The 17,629-nt window shown below is 35.6% G+C and overlaps 1 long non-coding RNA gene across 1 annotated transcript; it reads left to right on the top strand.

Moving 5' to 3' along the window:
* Positions 1-4,158: 4,158 nt before the first annotated feature.
* LOC128558453 (uncharacterized) lies at positions 4,159-17,383 on the top strand. The gene is made up of 3 exons (XR_008371633.1): positions 4,159-4,266; positions 6,841-6,966; positions 14,139-17,383. It is a non-coding gene; the product is annotated as an uncharacterized LOC128558453 (long non-coding RNA).
* The last annotated feature ends 246 nt before the right edge of the window (positions 17,384-17,629 follow it).

Below are 17,629 nucleotides of genomic sequence, written 5' to 3'. Positions count from 1 at the left end.
TGGTTACAATCCCCATAACTCTATTTGTATTTTTGACAGAATTTTGCCTTTTTCATACTTAAAGTGTTTTGGCAAGCTTCTCTGTCATAAATGTTACAGCAGTAACCAAGTGAGATTACTCTTGCTTGATTTTAGTTTAAAGTATCTACCTGTTTCGACTTAGAAAATTTGGTGAAGGTATTCATACAACTAACAAGTCGTATCTTGAATGTTGTGTGAAAATCTTCACCAACTTTTTATGCCCCCGGCATCTACTGATGCGGGAGGCATATAGTGATTGTCCTGTCCGTTCGTCTGCCCGTCCATCCGTACGAGGTTAACCAAATGGGACCGTTTCGTCTAGCATCAATACCCCTTACTAGAATGACTTGATACTAATGCAGATGTAACCTGTGACCATTCTTCAGACATCACCTGACCTCAGGTTGACCTTGACCTTGACCTCATTTAGGACTTAGGGTGCTTTATACTGGCCATCTCTTGGTTCACCAGATGGGACCGTTTCGAATAGCATCAATACTGCTTACGAGAATGAATTGATTTGAACCTTAAGGTGCAAAATCTATCGACAAGGATGCCACTAGGGGCATCAAGCGTATATTGAAGGCAGCTCCTTGTTCTTGGTTGATTTGAATTTAAATTATCTCCCGTTTTCTACTTTGAAAGTTCTACGTATCAAGTTGTATCTCAGTAAAGATTGAAACTGCTCGCAATACCCTATTCTCATCAAAATTTCAAGGTTAAAAGAGCTCTTGGTTGAAATTACTTAAAATTATGTCGCTTATTTCTCTTGGAAATTTTGCTTGAAGTTTTGCATGCTAGTTGTTGCCAAAATAAAACTTCAGTTTGCAGTTAATTATATTTGTAATAAATCAAAATGAATTGACTTAGTTATGTCAGTCTTGTCAATAATAGCCCTTGTTTGATTTTAGTTGTCTAATAGTCGAGCACGCTGTCTTATGGACAGCTCTTGTATATATACAATTTGAAGCTTGGCTGTAATATACACATGTCTTTTTGTAAATATACACAGAACAGGGTTACCATGGAAATGTACCTCTACATCTAGCCAGGGATAAATGGATGACCGACGTCCAAGTCACCGAACAGCAGTGAGAGAAATACTGCAACCGATCACGTGACAAACGCTTAGTTTTGAACAGCATAAGCCTTGCTAAGATCTGTACAAAAATTCAGGTAAAACGAATTTAAACAAAAATCCGAGTTTATAATAGTTGTGCTTACAGAGAATCCAATCAAACATTGTATGTTTTTGTTTCATTATGTGTTTTTCGGTGTTTGCTGTTTTGTCAGGGATTCATTTACTTTGGCTATTTTAATTTGTGTTTATGATGTTGTTTGAGTGTTTGTTGTGGTGTTTTGTGGAGAGGGTTCAGTGTTTGTTTTGGTGTTTTGTGGAGGTGTTTCATACAGTGTTTGTTGTGGTGTTTTGTGGAGGTGTTTCAGTTTTTGTTGTGTGTTTTGTGGAGGTGTTTCAGTGTTTGTTGTGGTGTTTTGTGAGATTTTTTTAGTGTTTGTTGTTGTGTTTGTTGTTGTGTTCGTGGTGTCGCCTGTGTGGTTTTCTGGGTTGTAAATGGTTTTGTCAAAAGGGTTTTTGTTAGTGCAGATTGTTTGTCGAATCGGGTCTTTCAGTTCGTTATATTGTATTTTGTTTTTTCCCTTTAGCGATATGAATTACTATTTATTCATGTACATAATTACTGAATAAGTTAAGTATTGAGGTGTGTTTTAATAATTTCTTGTCCTATCAATTTTAGATAGCTGAGACGTACCATGAATGTGCAGACGACAAGTAAAAGGTGCAGACTGCAGACGACAACTGGGTAAGCGCGCGCAACTGTTCTGTGTATATCTGCTTTTATTCTTTTTTGTTTTGTATTGCTTTTTTCCACTAGAATGATGGGTACTCGGGAAAAAGTCACAGCGGGATACAGAGACGCAGCCCAAACAAAATGTGCATTCTCTTTATCATGAACAGGTATTTATATTGCTACCTATGTTTTCCCTATTTTGCATGCATTTCTCTGCAGATTTTTCCAAACTGATGGCTGATGTTGAATACAACACATGAAGATATATGTTGTAGATATCGCAATGGTTAGGGACGGTGCAGCTATGGTAACTAATGTTGACTTCACAAGCACTGCAAGGAAGTCTTTTTGTAGATTTCACAATGGTTTAGTAGATTTGCAGCTTGGTCGTTTTTCTAGGGCACAACGGGGTATGTAATTTGTATATGTCATTAGTTTATTTCTTAAGCTATATTTGTAATTAGGCGTGCAGTTTTTCAATCAAGTTATGCAGATTTATTTCATTTAAATAATTTTTTCTACAAATCTGATATATTCTGGTTATCATAAAGCCTACGTTATTTAATTATTTTTATTGTAACCGTATCAGTTGTTAAATTAAGACAGCAGTATTTAGTTAGCAGTGCATGACTTTAAATCTTTAGAAAGCTAAGGTCGAGATTTCTCCCAGAGTGACTCAAGATTTCGGGCATGCGCTACAGTTTCTGGCTTTGGTGATTGTAAAGCTCGAAGTATTTGGTGAGAAACTATCCAACAAAGGGAAACACAAACCATCTGACGAGTAGCGTTTCCTAGATCATACACGTAAGGACTTGTAATTTATAACGTATTTTTGAATATAAATCGTTGATTCAGTTTTGTTACACTATGAAGTGTAAAAGGTTTTCATGATTGGCGTAATTTTACCTAAAGAAAACTTTACTGGGTTCACTGCAATGCCGTGTTTCTAAATAGGCAAGCGTTCTAAAATACAAATTTTATCTTTTGTTAGTAAAAAAGTAAAACGTGCCTTTTCATTTTCAAAGGGGGTTGAAATACTCCGCTTCAATACGTGACTTTAGTGTAAGTATTGGTGAGAAACCCAGGAAAAAAAAATGCGGCCATTTAGTTATTTTGTATTAACGGGAAGAAACTTTTATTTAAAGGGAAAATACGTTGCCACGGGCCCCTTGCTGGTACCATAAAGCTGCCGATAAACAAAGGTGCACTAGTACCTGTCGATACCGGTCACCAAGACGCACTGGTACCCTATCGATGCCGATCATCAGAGGTGGCTGGACCCCTTGTGTCATGATGTCAACATATTGGTCAGGTGTTTTCAACCAGGTAGGTAACTAAAATTGCTTAAGAATTTCCGTTCCGCGGCGCGAGTCGATCAAGAAGTATGTAAACTTTTGGTTTCTGACTTAGCCGTGTGCTTGACGAAGAGCTAAATTCTACCGGTTAAGGAACTTAATTCGGTTAATCTTGAGCTTATTGACTTATCTGAAACAATGTAAATGTAAAGCTGCTGTTGATAAAGGACCCAATATCTGGTTCTGTCACATAACTTTCCTTATTTTTCCGAACATGACTTATCTGAACATGTTGAGGGATTTGTCAAATTATGTAACATTGACTGGTAGTTATTTAAATGTTACAAAATAATTATTTCGAAAACTTAAGGATAAAATCTAAATGAATAAAAGGGTTTATACATCAAAATAGTTGCAATTAATCAAGCAGACGACACCATTGCTTCTACCAGACAGTCCAGTTGCTTCTACCAACGGCACCAGTGACGGAAGTAACGCCAGGAATTACCTTTCCCAAAGTGAAACTGATAAAATATTTAGATTTAACTGTCGTCATCATGAACGCTGATACTGACTTGTATAACAGACAGATCTCAAAGGCGATGCCAGTTTATAAGGCGTTTGTTTCGGAAATAAAAATATCGACCCTAAACTGAAGAGTTTGCTCTGTCTTAAAGTACATCACTTAGCAACTAACAGATCAACTGCTTCGTAATATTAAATGACTAAAATTAATTTAGTGTCATGTGCTGTTATTTGTGCATTGAAAGTAATTTAATGTAAGACCTATAAAGGGAATTAGATTTGTTTCGAGAAATATGCACGAGTTCGAAGGAGTGCAATATTATTCCGCTGCAGAACAATACATATTTCCCGATAAAAATCAATAATCTTTTTTATTACATTTCGCATCTACAAATAATATGAAATAATTTAAATCTTTCGGATTTCATTGTAATTTAACATAGTTTATAATTGAGTATGTAATAAATAATTTTCAGCACTGATCGATGGTTTTAATGGAATACAAAGCTTGACGGACATATCGTCTGTATTTGTCCTATCGTACTCACCGTAAAGAGCTCTTCAGCACAAAACAAAAAATCCTGGATGGCCGGGCAAACGAAGACTTCAGTCAGGTAAAGATATTATTTCATAACGTTTGTTCAGTTAGTTTGAAAGTTATTTGTATGCAGATTGTAAAATGATAAAGTTCCATAAACATGGTAGACGGTATTGCGGCAAAAATATTCTGGCAAGTATGTATTATATAAATAATATTGCCACAAAAATATCTGACACAATGTGCTCACCCAGACTGGCAGATATGGAAAATGTTAACGATAAGAGGGGATTTTGACGGTCACGGGGTATCTGGTGAAGTTCAGGACTGGTTAGAAACCATTTCGCAAAATTATGAGAATAAATAAGATCTCTATTTACTACTCTATGGTTAATTAATTTTAGTTTTTACCTGAACGTAAGCTACTTTAAAAACAGTGAACATTAATTCTGAAATTCAGATCATATTTGAACTTAGGCTATGTCACCAACAGACTGATATCCGAGAAAATACAAATTGTTGTTACATGCTCATTTCGTTTCATGGTACCGGAAACATCCACTGACACCTGAATTTCGTATCTGGTGCGTGACGTAATTCAGTGTGTGTTGTTGCACTATTTTGTCTATTTAGTTCAGTATTGTCAATTCTATTCGGGCTATTTCATAAATTTATGATATTTACATTATATTCATACGTATAGATGCGTATGTAATAAAAAGTTTATTATCTTTGCATCGGGAAATAGGCACTCGTTCTTCAGCGGAAGAATACTGCGCTCCTAAAGTCGCGCAATATTTCCGCTGAAGAACTCGTGCACATTTCCCGATACAAAGCTAATAACCTATAATTATCTGCAAATTGTTTATCTCTAAGAGTTTTCAGATAGGCATAGAAAATATTTGATTTTGCTTGCATTAAATTTGAATTATGATACGACGTGTTTTATGCCCACGGTGTCAAAGGCCCATGAGGTATAAAGTGTTTGAATTATCCGTCTTTTCGTCAGTCACATTTCTTTTGTACTCGGCTGCTTTTACGGTTTATATCTTTTTGAAATGAAACATGGTTTACAACGTTAACATTTAACTGACATGTGCATATTGTCCGGATTTTCATGTCATATTCTTTTGGAGTTATGGTCCTTTTTTCGACTTTGAAATATTACAACTGCATCAGAACATCGTGTACTCAGCTGTCAGTTTCTACCCGATTCCAATGAAACATAAGTGGACATGTATATATTGTCGGAACCTCGATGTCTGATTTTTTCTCGAGTTATGACCTTTTTTCTCGGACGTCGAAATATTACGGACTAACGACCAAATCAGAACACTGTGTGCTCATGTCCTACAATTCAAATGAAACTTGGTTAACATTATCAGCTTGAAGTACATGCTCATTTTTTTCTGGAGTTCGGTGTCCGATGTTTTTGGAGTTTTGTCGGTGTTTTAAATTCTTAGTAATATCTAAAGAACATTTTCATAGGTCAATTGTTATACGATGTTGACATCATTCTTTTCCTTTCTTTCGGCAATTACTGACAACTGTAATTTTATCTTTACATATTACACGGTTCTATTGTTTGGTTTGTTAACTTGGTTTTAAAGACATTGATTCAGTTGGTCTTGAGAAATCCTGCATTTGTAATTATACATATTTTCTCCCTATTTGGAGATAAACCGCACTTTTGCATAAGGCATGGTTTGGCGCCAATACCAGTTATTCATATTTTTAATATGACCGAAACTTTGCCAAATGGTACTAATTTCAGTCGGTTTATCGCAACATTTTACTTGGACTTTATCATACTCTCCCTGTTTACTTTATTTTAAAACCAAAGTATTTGATTAATAAAATACACATTGTTATCTGCAAATTGTTTATCTCTAAGACTCTTCAGATAGGCATAGAAAGATTTTTTTGCACGCATTAAAGGTGAATTATGACACGACGTAAATTGTTAGATATATTTTATGCCCACGGTGTCAAAGGCTCATGGGTATATCAGTCCATCCGTCTGTCAAATTTCTTTTGTACTCGGCTGCTCTTACAGTTTATATCTTATTGAGATGAAACTTGGTATACAACATTAACATTTAACTTTCATACGGATTTTCATGTCATATTCTTTTGGAGTAATAGTCCTTTTTCGGACATTGAAACTTTGAAATGTTACAACTAGATCAGAACATTGTGTACACAGCTTCACATATAGTTTCCACCAAATTCCAATGAAACAAAGTGGACCCACAGCATTGTAAATGATTCAAAGTCAACGATAGTAAACAATATATGAGCCACGCCATGAGAAAACCAACATAGTGCGTTTGCGACCAGCACGGATCCGTGCAGTCTGGGCAGGATCCATGCTGTTCGCTAACCGTTTCTCTAATTGCAATAGGCTTTGAAAGCGAACAGCATGGATCCTGACCAGACTATGCGGATGCGCAGGCTGGTCTGGATCCATGCCGGTCGCAAATGCACTATGTTGGTTTTCTCATGGCGCGGCTCATACATTATAGGCAAGAGAATTACTGTGAAAAGACATGCCTGGCAATCGGTCGCCAATTATTAAGCTATTCTTAGCATATTTTAATTGAATTTCATGGATTTTACTAGCCAGATGTACAAAGTATAATTATTTCAGGTTTGAAAAGGCAAGAAAACAGTTTTACGTTACTGAAAGACATAGAAAAGAATCGATTGCAGAAACATATTCTCATGCAGTCCTGTGTTTGTTATTGCCAACAGATGACAGTGCGATGCGTTCCAGGTAATACCTTTAAAAAGTATGTTTGATACTAGCTCTGTGAGCAATTAATGATTTTTAGCTCGACTATACGAAGTATAAGGAGGGCTATTCTACTCGACCCGGCGTCGGTGTCGGTTAAAGTTTTTTTTACACTTTCTCATTTTTTCTTCTTATCTCTGTAATTACTTGATGGATTTGATTCAAACTTAAAATAGTTATTCCCCATCATCACCCACATCATCTGACATAAAGGCCATAACTCTGGCACCAATATTTCATGAATTATTCCCAATTTTTACTTAGAATTTCATGTTAAAGTTTTGATACACTTCCTCTCTATCTCTGTTATTACTGAATGGATTTGATTCAATCTTAAAATAATTGTTCAAAATCATCACCCACATCATATGACACAAGGTTCATAACTCTGGCACAATTTTTTCAGAATTATGCCCCCTTTTACTTAGAATTTCAAAGGTTGTTTCGATCTTTCAATTATCTGTTATTTTGAAATGCATGGATTCAAACTGAAGTTTTTTTCCAATCATCACCGCACATTGACACCAGTGATAATCTTGCACCAAATTTAATGAATTACCCAATTGTTTGCTTAGAATTATACTTATATAATATTTATATGATATACTTTATCTTTACCTCTCTTATTACTTAATATCTTTGACACAGACTCAAGCTATTGTGCAATATCTTCATTCACCATTGGCAGCTCCAGTGCCCTCAGATGTGCCCAGTTTCACTATCCAGCATAGGAATACTCGAGCACGTTGTCTCGTGTGACAGCTCTTGTTTTTTTTTTGTTGTTTTTTTTTTACATCTGTTCTGCAATAGTTTGTTTAAGGCACGGCTATACGAATTATGTAGAGATCTATCCTACTCACAATTTCATCGGCGTGCGCGTCTGCGGCCATTTCAGATTCAGGCTATAGTTTTTATGCATTTTCACTTTAACTCTGTTGTTACTGAAATCTAAAATACTTGATCCTCAACATCATCAACATCATATGACATAAGGTCCCGGAACCACTCTGTCATGAATACTGTCCACTTTTACCCGGAAACATTATTGATGATTCTCAACAAGCTGATATCTCTGTTCTTACTCCTTGAAACTGAATGAAACTATACATTCCTTCCCTTTAATAGTATCAAGTCAATGACCTAGGTTTCATAAGTCTTCTTATTATTTTGTCGAAAATATATTTCTTTTTTACTTAGACATTTTTCAAGAAAATTCTAATTGCGATTGTCGGCGAGTTAGTTTTCTGAGTAACTACTAACTACACATTGTAACTGAATGAAAATTCACATTTACTTCTCGCCACCTTCATATCAACTAAATGACATAGCTTTCATAACTCTTAATATCATTTTAATGAAAATATTATGACCTTTTCTTTAGCTCGACTACTTGGAGAATATTGCACTCGCCAATTCGCCGGCGCCCAAGTTTTGTTCAGCTTTTGTATGTAAGCTGGTATTAGTACCCACAAGGGGAAATGGATGGAAAATTCACACACTTTTTCATTGAAATAATCGGACATGCACTGCTCAGTTGCACTACTTGGCATTTTTAGCTCATCTGATTTTTTGAAAAAAAATGAGTTATTGTCATCACTTGAGCGGTTGTCGGCGTCGGCGTCGGCGTTGCCTGGTTAAGTTTTATGTTTACGTCAGTTTTTCTCCTAAACTATCAAAGCTATTGTTTGAAACTTGGAATACTTGTTCACCATCATGAGCTGACCCTGTATAGCAAGAAATATAACTCCATCTTGCTTTTTGCAAGATTTATGGCCCCTTTTGTGCTTAGAAAATATCAGATTTCTTGGTTAAGTTTTATGTTTAGATCAACTTTTCTCCTAAACCATCAAAGCTATATTGCTTTGAAACTTGGAATACTTGTTCACCATCATAAGCAGACCCTGTACATCAAAAAACATAACTCCATCTTGCTTTTTGCAAGAATTATTGCCCCTTTTGGACTTAGAAAATCAGTTTTCTTGGTTAAGTTTTATGTTTAGGTCAGCTTTTATCCTAAACTATCAAAGCTATTGCTTTAAAACTTGCAACACTTGTTCACCATCATAAGTTGACCCTGTACAGCAAGAAACATAACTCCATCCTGCATTTTGCAAGATTTATGGCCCCATTTGGACTTAGAAAATATCAGATTTCTTGGTAAAGTTTTATGTTTAGGTCAATTTTTCTCTTAAACTATCAAAGCTATTGCTTTGAAACTTGCAACACTTGTTCACCATCATAAGCTGACCCTGTACAGCAAGCAACATAACTCCATCCTGCTTTTTGCAATAATTATTGCCCCTTTTGGACTTAGAAAATATCAGATTTCTTCATTAAGTTTTATGTTTAGGTCAACTTTTTCTCTTAAACTATCAAAGCTATTGCTTTGAAACTTGCAACACTTGTTCACCATCATAAGCTGACCCTGTACAGCAAGCAACATAACACCATCCTGCTTTTTGCAATAATTATTGCCCCTTTTGGACTTAGAAAATATCAGATTTCTTCATTAAGTTTTATGTTTAGGTCAACTTTTTCTCTTAAACTATCAAAGCTATTGCTTTGAAACTTGCAACACTTGTTCACCATCATAAGCTGACCCTGTACAGCAAGCAACATAACACCATCCTGCTTTTTGCAATAATTATTGCCCCTTTTGGACTTAGAAAATCATTTTCTTGGTTGAGTATTATGTTTAGGTCAACTTTTCTCATAAACTATCAAAGCTATTGCTTTAAAACTTGCAACAGTTTTTCACCATCATAAGTGGACACTGTACATCAAGAAACATAACTCTATCCTGCGTTTTGCAAGAATGATGGCCCTTTTTAGACTTAGAAAATCATGGGTAGGACAATATTTCTATTACACAAAAAAATCAGATGAGCGTCAGCACCCGCACGGCGGTGCTCTTGTTACAAAATTATGTTCCTTTTTCGACTTAGCAGTTTTAGTTGGTTTTTGTATCCCAGTGGTATCCCAGTGCCCTCTGATGGAAATAGATTGATACTTCCCACACTTATTCACTGTCATGAACTGTGTACTCACCATGGCTTCCTCGGCGGCGACACACATCGGTAAAAGTTTTGTTTGCAAGTACGTATAGCTATCATTTAAAGATACGCTATATAAAACTTTGAAATTCCCTTTTTATTCGTCCGTTTGAAAAACGGGACGTATTATGGGAACGCCCCTGGCGGGCGGGTGGGCGACGTCCGCAGACTTTGTCCGGTGCATATCTTCTTCATGCATGGAGAGATTTTAATGAAACTTCGCAAAATTGTTCACCATCTTAAGGCGGAGCGTCATGCGCAAGAATCAGGTCCCTAGGTCTAAGATCAAGGTCACACTTAGAGGTCAAAGGATACAAGAATGAAAACTTTGTCCGGAGAATTTCTTCTTCAAGCATGAAGGGATTTTGCTATAACTTGGCACAAATGTTCACCACCATGAGACGGAGTGTCATGCATGAGAACCAGGTCCCTAGGTCTAAGATCAAGGTCACATTTAGAGGCCAAAGGTAAGATACAAGAATGACTTTGTTCGGAGCATTTCTCCTTCATATAGGAGGGAAGTTGATGTAACTTGGCACAATTGTACCTCATCAGGAGGCGGAGTGTAATGCGCAGGTCCCTTCTTTAGAATTATTTCCCTTTGTTGTTATTATAAATAGCTTTCCCCTAGTTGTTACTATAAATAACTTTTATTGTAACTTTTTAGCTCACCTGAGCCAAAGGCTCATGGTGAGCTTTTGTGACCGCTCAATGTCCGTCGTCCGTCGTGCGGTGTGCGTCGTCGTCAGTCGTCCGTCCGTCAACAATTTCTAAAAAAAAATCTTCTTATTAAAAACCACTGGGCAGAATTACACCAAACTTCATAGGAATGATCCTTGGGTAATCCCCTTTCAAATTTATTCAAACAATTGAATTCCATACAGAACTCTAGTTGCAATGGCAACCGAAAGGAAAAATTTAAAAAATCTTCTTGTCCAAAACGGCAGGTCATAGGGCTTTGATATTTGGTATGTAGCATCATCTAGTAGTCCTCTACCAAGGTTATACAAATTATCCCCCTAAGGTCAAATATGGCCCCACCCTGGGGGTCACATTGTTTACATAGACTTATATAAGGAAAATTTTGAAAACCTTGTCTAAAACCACAAGGCGTAGAGCCTTGATATTTAGCATGTGACATCATGTAATGGTCCTCTATATAGATTGCTCACATTATGCCCCTGGGGTGAAAAGAGGGCCCGCCCCGGGGGTCCCAAGTTTTACATAGACCTTTACAGGAAAAACATTTAAAAACCATCTTGTCTGAAACCACAAGACCTAGGCCTTTGATATTTGGTATGTAGCATTGCCTAGTGGCCCTTTTCCAAGATTGTTCGAATTATGCCCTTGGGGTGAAAAGAAGCCCCGCTCTAGGTTACTTGTTATATGAGTTATATAGGAAAAAATACTTAAAAAATTATCTGATCATATTTCCTGATGACCCAAAGTAGGGGTCATTTGACTGTGACCTTGACCTACTGACCTACTTTCTTGTTTTTTAAGATACAGCCTTGAAATTTGGATGACATATACAGTTTTGCACACCAATCTTAAAAGTGACTTTCAGTGACCATGAATGTGACCTATTGTTTTAATATTTTAGCATCAGTTTGACTTTTGAAACATGAAGCTCATATTACTCAGGTGAGCGATCCAGGGTCGTCATGACCCTCTTGTTTATATTTTTTTTTATAATTGACCACTTTTCTGCGGTACAACACAGATGCTACTTTCAAATTTAGGGTGTATTTTAAGGTATCTCTACCTGGTAAGGAGATTTTTTTGTGGATTTAGAAAAACAAAATACTTACGGTAATTACTACACAACCACAGAATTAAAATTTCATTTGCAAATACAGGTGCTAGTGTAAAGAAATTTGCTATGACGGGCATATATTGTGACATTCTGGCACTCTTGTTGGACCTAGAAAATCCTGGTTAAAGTTTTGTATGCAAGTATCTATATAGCTATTGTTTAAAGGCATATAGCTTTGAAACATTTTTTCTAGGTCAATAACCAACTTCTTAGAATCAAGTCCCATAACTCTGACATGTATTTCGGGCAGATTATGCACTCTTTTTGAATTAGAAAATCCTGGCTAAAGTTATGCATGCAAGCTACTATCTTCAAACCTGATGCAGATATTGATTTGAAACTTCAAATGTGTCTTCCGAGTTATAAAACTAGGTGATAGCATCAAGTTCGATAACTCTGACATTTATTTTGCAAAATTATGTTCACTTGAACTTTTTAACTTCTGGTCAAGTTTTGCATGCAAGTTACTATCTCCAAAACAATGCAGATACTGGACCGAAACTCTACAGATACTTAAACATATAGGGTAATATTCTTGCTTCGAATAGGCGACCAATGGCTGTCGTATTGACAGCTCTTGTTTTATACAGAAAACTTTCAAAACTGTGCACAATTTCTTATCATCATTAGGTGAATAAGTAGAAATATCTCTCGCAAGCATTTCGTTATAATTATGCCGCCTTATGTATGCGAAATTATAATTATCCCCCGCCGATGAAATCGGGAGAGGGGTATTGAAATGCCGTTGTGTCCGTCCGTTAGTCCGTCCGTCCGCAGCCATTTCTCAGTAACTACCTTGTAGAATTTCATGAAACTTGAAATAAACATGAACCAACATACTGCGATGATGCCCGTCAATTTTTTTTTTTTTTTTTTTTTTTTGATTGGTCAATTTCCCTTAGTGTTATTGCCCTTGATTTAATGAAAAATGTCTGTCCGCAGCCATTTCTCAGTAACTAGCAGGTAGAATTTCATCAAACTTGATATAGACATGAACCAAGATACTGTGATGATGCCCTTCAAGTTTTTTTTTCGATTAGTCAATTTCCCTTAGAGTTATTGCCCTTGATTTAATGAAAAATGCACAAAAATGTCCGCGGGCAGCCATTTCTCAGTTACTAGCAAGTAGAATTTCATCAAACTTGAAATAAATATGAACCAACATACTTTGATGATGCCCGTTATTTTCTTTTTTTTTATTGGTCAATTTTCCATACATTTATTGCCCTTTAATTGTTTAAAAATCCACAGATTTGTACATAACACCAACCAGTTGGAAGAATTTCATTAAACTTCTATCATTCTTTTCCATGAACATTTATTATAAACATGTGAAGTTGTGTAACCACACCTGGTCGCCACCTTGCCTTGGTCGCTCCCCCCCCCCCCCCCCCCCCCCCCCCCCAATTTTTTTTTCATTATTAATTTTTAATCAATATTTATAATCAACATGTAAACTTTTGTACCCTCAACCCTCCCCTCCCCCCCGCCCCCCCCCCCCCCCCAAAAAAAAAAAACATCCATTTTCTGTTAATTTGATTTTGACTAATGAAATTATTTGCTTCTTTGTAACATTCTTAACTTTTTGTTGGATATATTTTTTTGCCGTTCCTCACCACAGACCCTTTCGGCGGGGGATACCAATTCATCGAATTTGCTTGTTTCTTGGTTATTTTGTTTTGGGCAACTGTAACAGCATTGAACCTTCATACATTTGTTTATTATTATTCAGTTAGTAAATAGGCCAAGAATCATAATTTTTTTCTTGCATTTTGTAGCATGAAAGCCCATTTAAATTGACAAAATTGGTATTTTTGTTACTTTTGTTTTGGGTCACTTTGCTTGAATACTATAGATTTGAAACTTTATACCTTAATGTTTAAAAAATCGGACATTTTATTTAATGGCGCATGATTGCTTGCGTCTGTCGGTCTGTCTGTCTGTCCGTCGTATTTCGTGTCCGGAACATAACTCAATAACCATTCAAGTTATTAACTTTAAACTTGTCATAAAGGTTTGTGGCGATTAGACAATATGCAAAGCGCATAGGTCAAAGGTCACTGTCACAACAGCGTAAAATATCTAGTTTCTTGTTGTTTATATGCTGCCTTTGATTAAATATTTCCATTCCAAATTTTTATTTATTTTGCTTGCGAAGGAAGGGGAGAGATATATTTTTGCTGATTACTCTGAATAGAAAAAAAATCATGAAATATTTAGTTAAATTTGATTTGACCTTACATCTTGAAGTATTTCGTGTCTTAATTATTTATAATCATTTTCAGATTGATTTCAAACACACAAGAGAGAAATATATGCGGAAGGAAGAAAGAAGTATGATGAATTCACGACAAACCTTGCACAGGATATAAGCATGACACCACCACAGCCACCCTGACACAAGCATATTTAAACAAATTAGAAATAAGCTGACATGTTTATAATCATATCCCCACGTACAAAGTATATGGGGTTATATTGGAGTCACGTATGTCCACCAGTCTGTTCGTCCGTCCGTCCATCGTGTCCGCTTTCATAAAACTGACATCAATTATTAACCACATCAAGACGGTGTGCTGAGCTCACAACCCATGTCACTAGGTCCAAAGTTAAGGTTACTCTTTGAGGTCAAAAGTCATATATTTTAACTTCATGTCCGCTCCATATTGTCTAAATGGCTTGGAAGGTACAAAGCTCGACTACTCGAAGAATAAAGATAATTGTTATACTTGCCTTTGCGTCGGTGTCAATGTCACCGATGTATTCAAGTTAAAATTTTATAGCAAGCTTGTGTCACTATATATTCTTTACTACTTCCCCTTTAACTTCAAACTTCATATAAGTGTTAGTCTTGGTAAGGGACAGACATCTATTACTTTTAGAGTCTGACTTCCTAAACGTCAAGGTCACTGGGTCAAACATCATAACAGTGCTGGTTAAAGTTTGACAAACTTCTCAATTTCACCATATCCTCTTAACCATATAATCACCAAACCTTACATAAGGATTGACCTTAGGAAAGGGCAAACATTTTTAGGTTTAAGATCAGGTAGGTCAAAGATCAAGGGCACTGGGGTCAGATTTTATAATAATGTTGGTTAAAGTTTTATGGCACACTTCTCAGTTTGACATATAACTCATACTGTTTCTTTGCACTGGTATCCCGTATATCCCACATTTTTAAGCCCTACCCACACTGTCTATACCCCAATCCCGACACCTACCCAAAGATACATTCCTCACACAAACATACATTTCATATTCCCCTCATCTCCGCTACCCACCTGTCTTCACTTATTTCCACCAATCCCATTTCACCACTTCTCGCTCAAAACAAAGAAGAATTATTTTACATTTTCTTTACAATTAATTATATTGTAAATTAATGTATATCTTGTATATCATGTGTTTATATGATGTTTAAGTATCCCTTATTCCCACACTTCTACTCCTAACCCCACTCACTTCCAAATTTTTTTCCTATACATGTATATTGTTTACATCTCTCACACATCACATCTCACCCCTCATACTCTACAGCAACACCCCCTCACTTTCTCTATATTTCTTTTACATCTTTCATACTCAAGTTGTATTTCATTTGGGTTTGTTTACCCGTCATAACCCTTACCCCTCCCTACATACACTGCTACCTCTTAGATTCCCTCATCTCCCAGCACCTACTTCCACTTAACGTTGATCATTAGGTTCAAGGGCAAAGTCACACGTGAAGGTCAAAAGTCATGGTGACAAAGTCTGGGGGTATTAATCACTTTCAGTGATAGCTTTAACTGCTCATGTTTAAGCGGCCTAAATGTATAACAATAGCTGAATTGTATCATTTATTTTACAAGTGTTTGTTAAATTTTAGGATAAATAGTTTCAGTAAATTTAGAAAATTATATAATTTAAGATCGGTGATACAGTCGAACTATTTTTAGACGATTCAGATACTTCTAGCTAGGTTTGTTTTTGGCCTTGAATGTGTGCATTTTTCTTTTAACTGCATTATTTAAAAAAATACATTTTGAACACAAAATTCACATTTGACTTTGATAAATAAAATAACAGGGGCAGCCAGTATTTGTAAGAAACCACATAGAACAATACTGATATGGTTAATTATTTCAAAAGCATCTCAAATATAAGTTACTTTTAAACTGGACAGGGATAGTTTTCAAAGATAAATAAACATGCGTAGATCTGTTTATGAACACAAATAAAACATTTTGGGACATGAGTTAAACTCCGATATTTGTTTGTTTCAGTGATAGATCGAAATACAGAATCATTCTAGACTCAACTCCCGCAAATGTAAACATTTGAAATAATTCAGTTTTACTTATAAATTAAAGATTTTTTTTTCATTTTCATGTACAATTTATCAGTGTACGTCACACGTAACGTTACGCTTGCTCTTATGGCAATAAATATGTTGGAAAAAGTAATATAGTTCTACGAGACTGATTTCTTTTTCATTTTAATAAAGTTATTTTTCTACTATTTTTTTTGTTAAAAAACTATCCGATTATGTGTAGATCTAATTCATATTCGCGTTAGATTGATGTTGCGTGCAAGTGAAAGTTGCGTTTGGATTTCTCACTTCTAAATCTGTGGGTTTATCAGGCTATAATGTGTCGTTATGTTTCAGTAATACTCTGAATGCTTGAAATAAAATTTCATACTCTAGTAACAACAAAATGTACAGATAAAATCGTAATAGTTTTATTCAAACACACATTCTACCGTCTTTTGTCTGGGTCAACCTAATGTAGCTTTTGAAAGTCATTTTGGCCTCATTTCTTGTACACTGAATTTTACACTGTTTGGCATAACTCTTAACCGACACCTTACTCTTGAGCACTAACATTAACTCTTGGGGCTGAAATGAATTTTAAAGCAACTTTGTCTTTTATAGGAACAATGTGTTAAACTTTAAATGTTTTTAGAAATGATGGGTAAAAAGATGTACTGATCAAATGTTTAATAGAATTGTGGGCAAACATTTTTAGTTCGCGCTTTTGAAGGATTACTGAAATATAACGTTAGATTATAACATGATAAACTCATTGTTCCAAACGGAGAGAAATCCAAACATGATTTTCACTAGTACGTAACAACACTAGAACGCGAAAGGATATGACTGGAAATTTGTTTCAAAAAGACAAAAATGTATAGTAGTGCTTACAACACCACTAAAATAAATGCCAAAGGATTAAAATGTAAACGAAATGCGTATCTTGTAGAACTATCAACATAAGCATTATGACGTCATGAAATACAGCACGACGTTACGTAACACTCGTGTCTCTGCGCGGTGGAATAAGATAAGATACGATTAGATAAATTTATACTAACTCGACAAGATATAAAACAATACAACATAAACTGTAAGTGAGCTTTAAAACCGACCATAATTGTAAGAATAAAAACGTGTAATACTGAATTATCTTTCACTCGGGAACACCAGACTTAAATTTACTCAGTGAAAGATATTTCGATCTTGTACTGAAACAAACAAACAAACAAACGAATGTCCCTTTCTATATCTTTTTATAGCAGGAGTAGGTAACAAACATGAATATTTTGAGGAATAACGGCTAAAAATAAAATTAATACACTTAAGACAGAAAGTAGTCTATTTCATGTTTGATATTATTATAATCACAAGAAGAGTGCATTTTCACATTTGAATTTGAAATTTACTATTTTAAAATGACATTCAAAATTACAGTATCTGTATAACTGTTGTTAGATATTTCATGGCTTATAATCC

Source organism: Mercenaria mercenaria, chromosome 7 (genome assembly GCF_021730395.1).
Source record: "Mercenaria mercenaria strain notata chromosome 7, MADL_Memer_1, whole genome shotgun sequence".
Taxonomy (NCBI): domain Eukaryota; kingdom Metazoa; phylum Mollusca; class Bivalvia; order Venerida; family Veneridae; genus Mercenaria; species Mercenaria mercenaria.
This window is presented reverse-complemented; position numbering and strand designations above follow the sequence as displayed.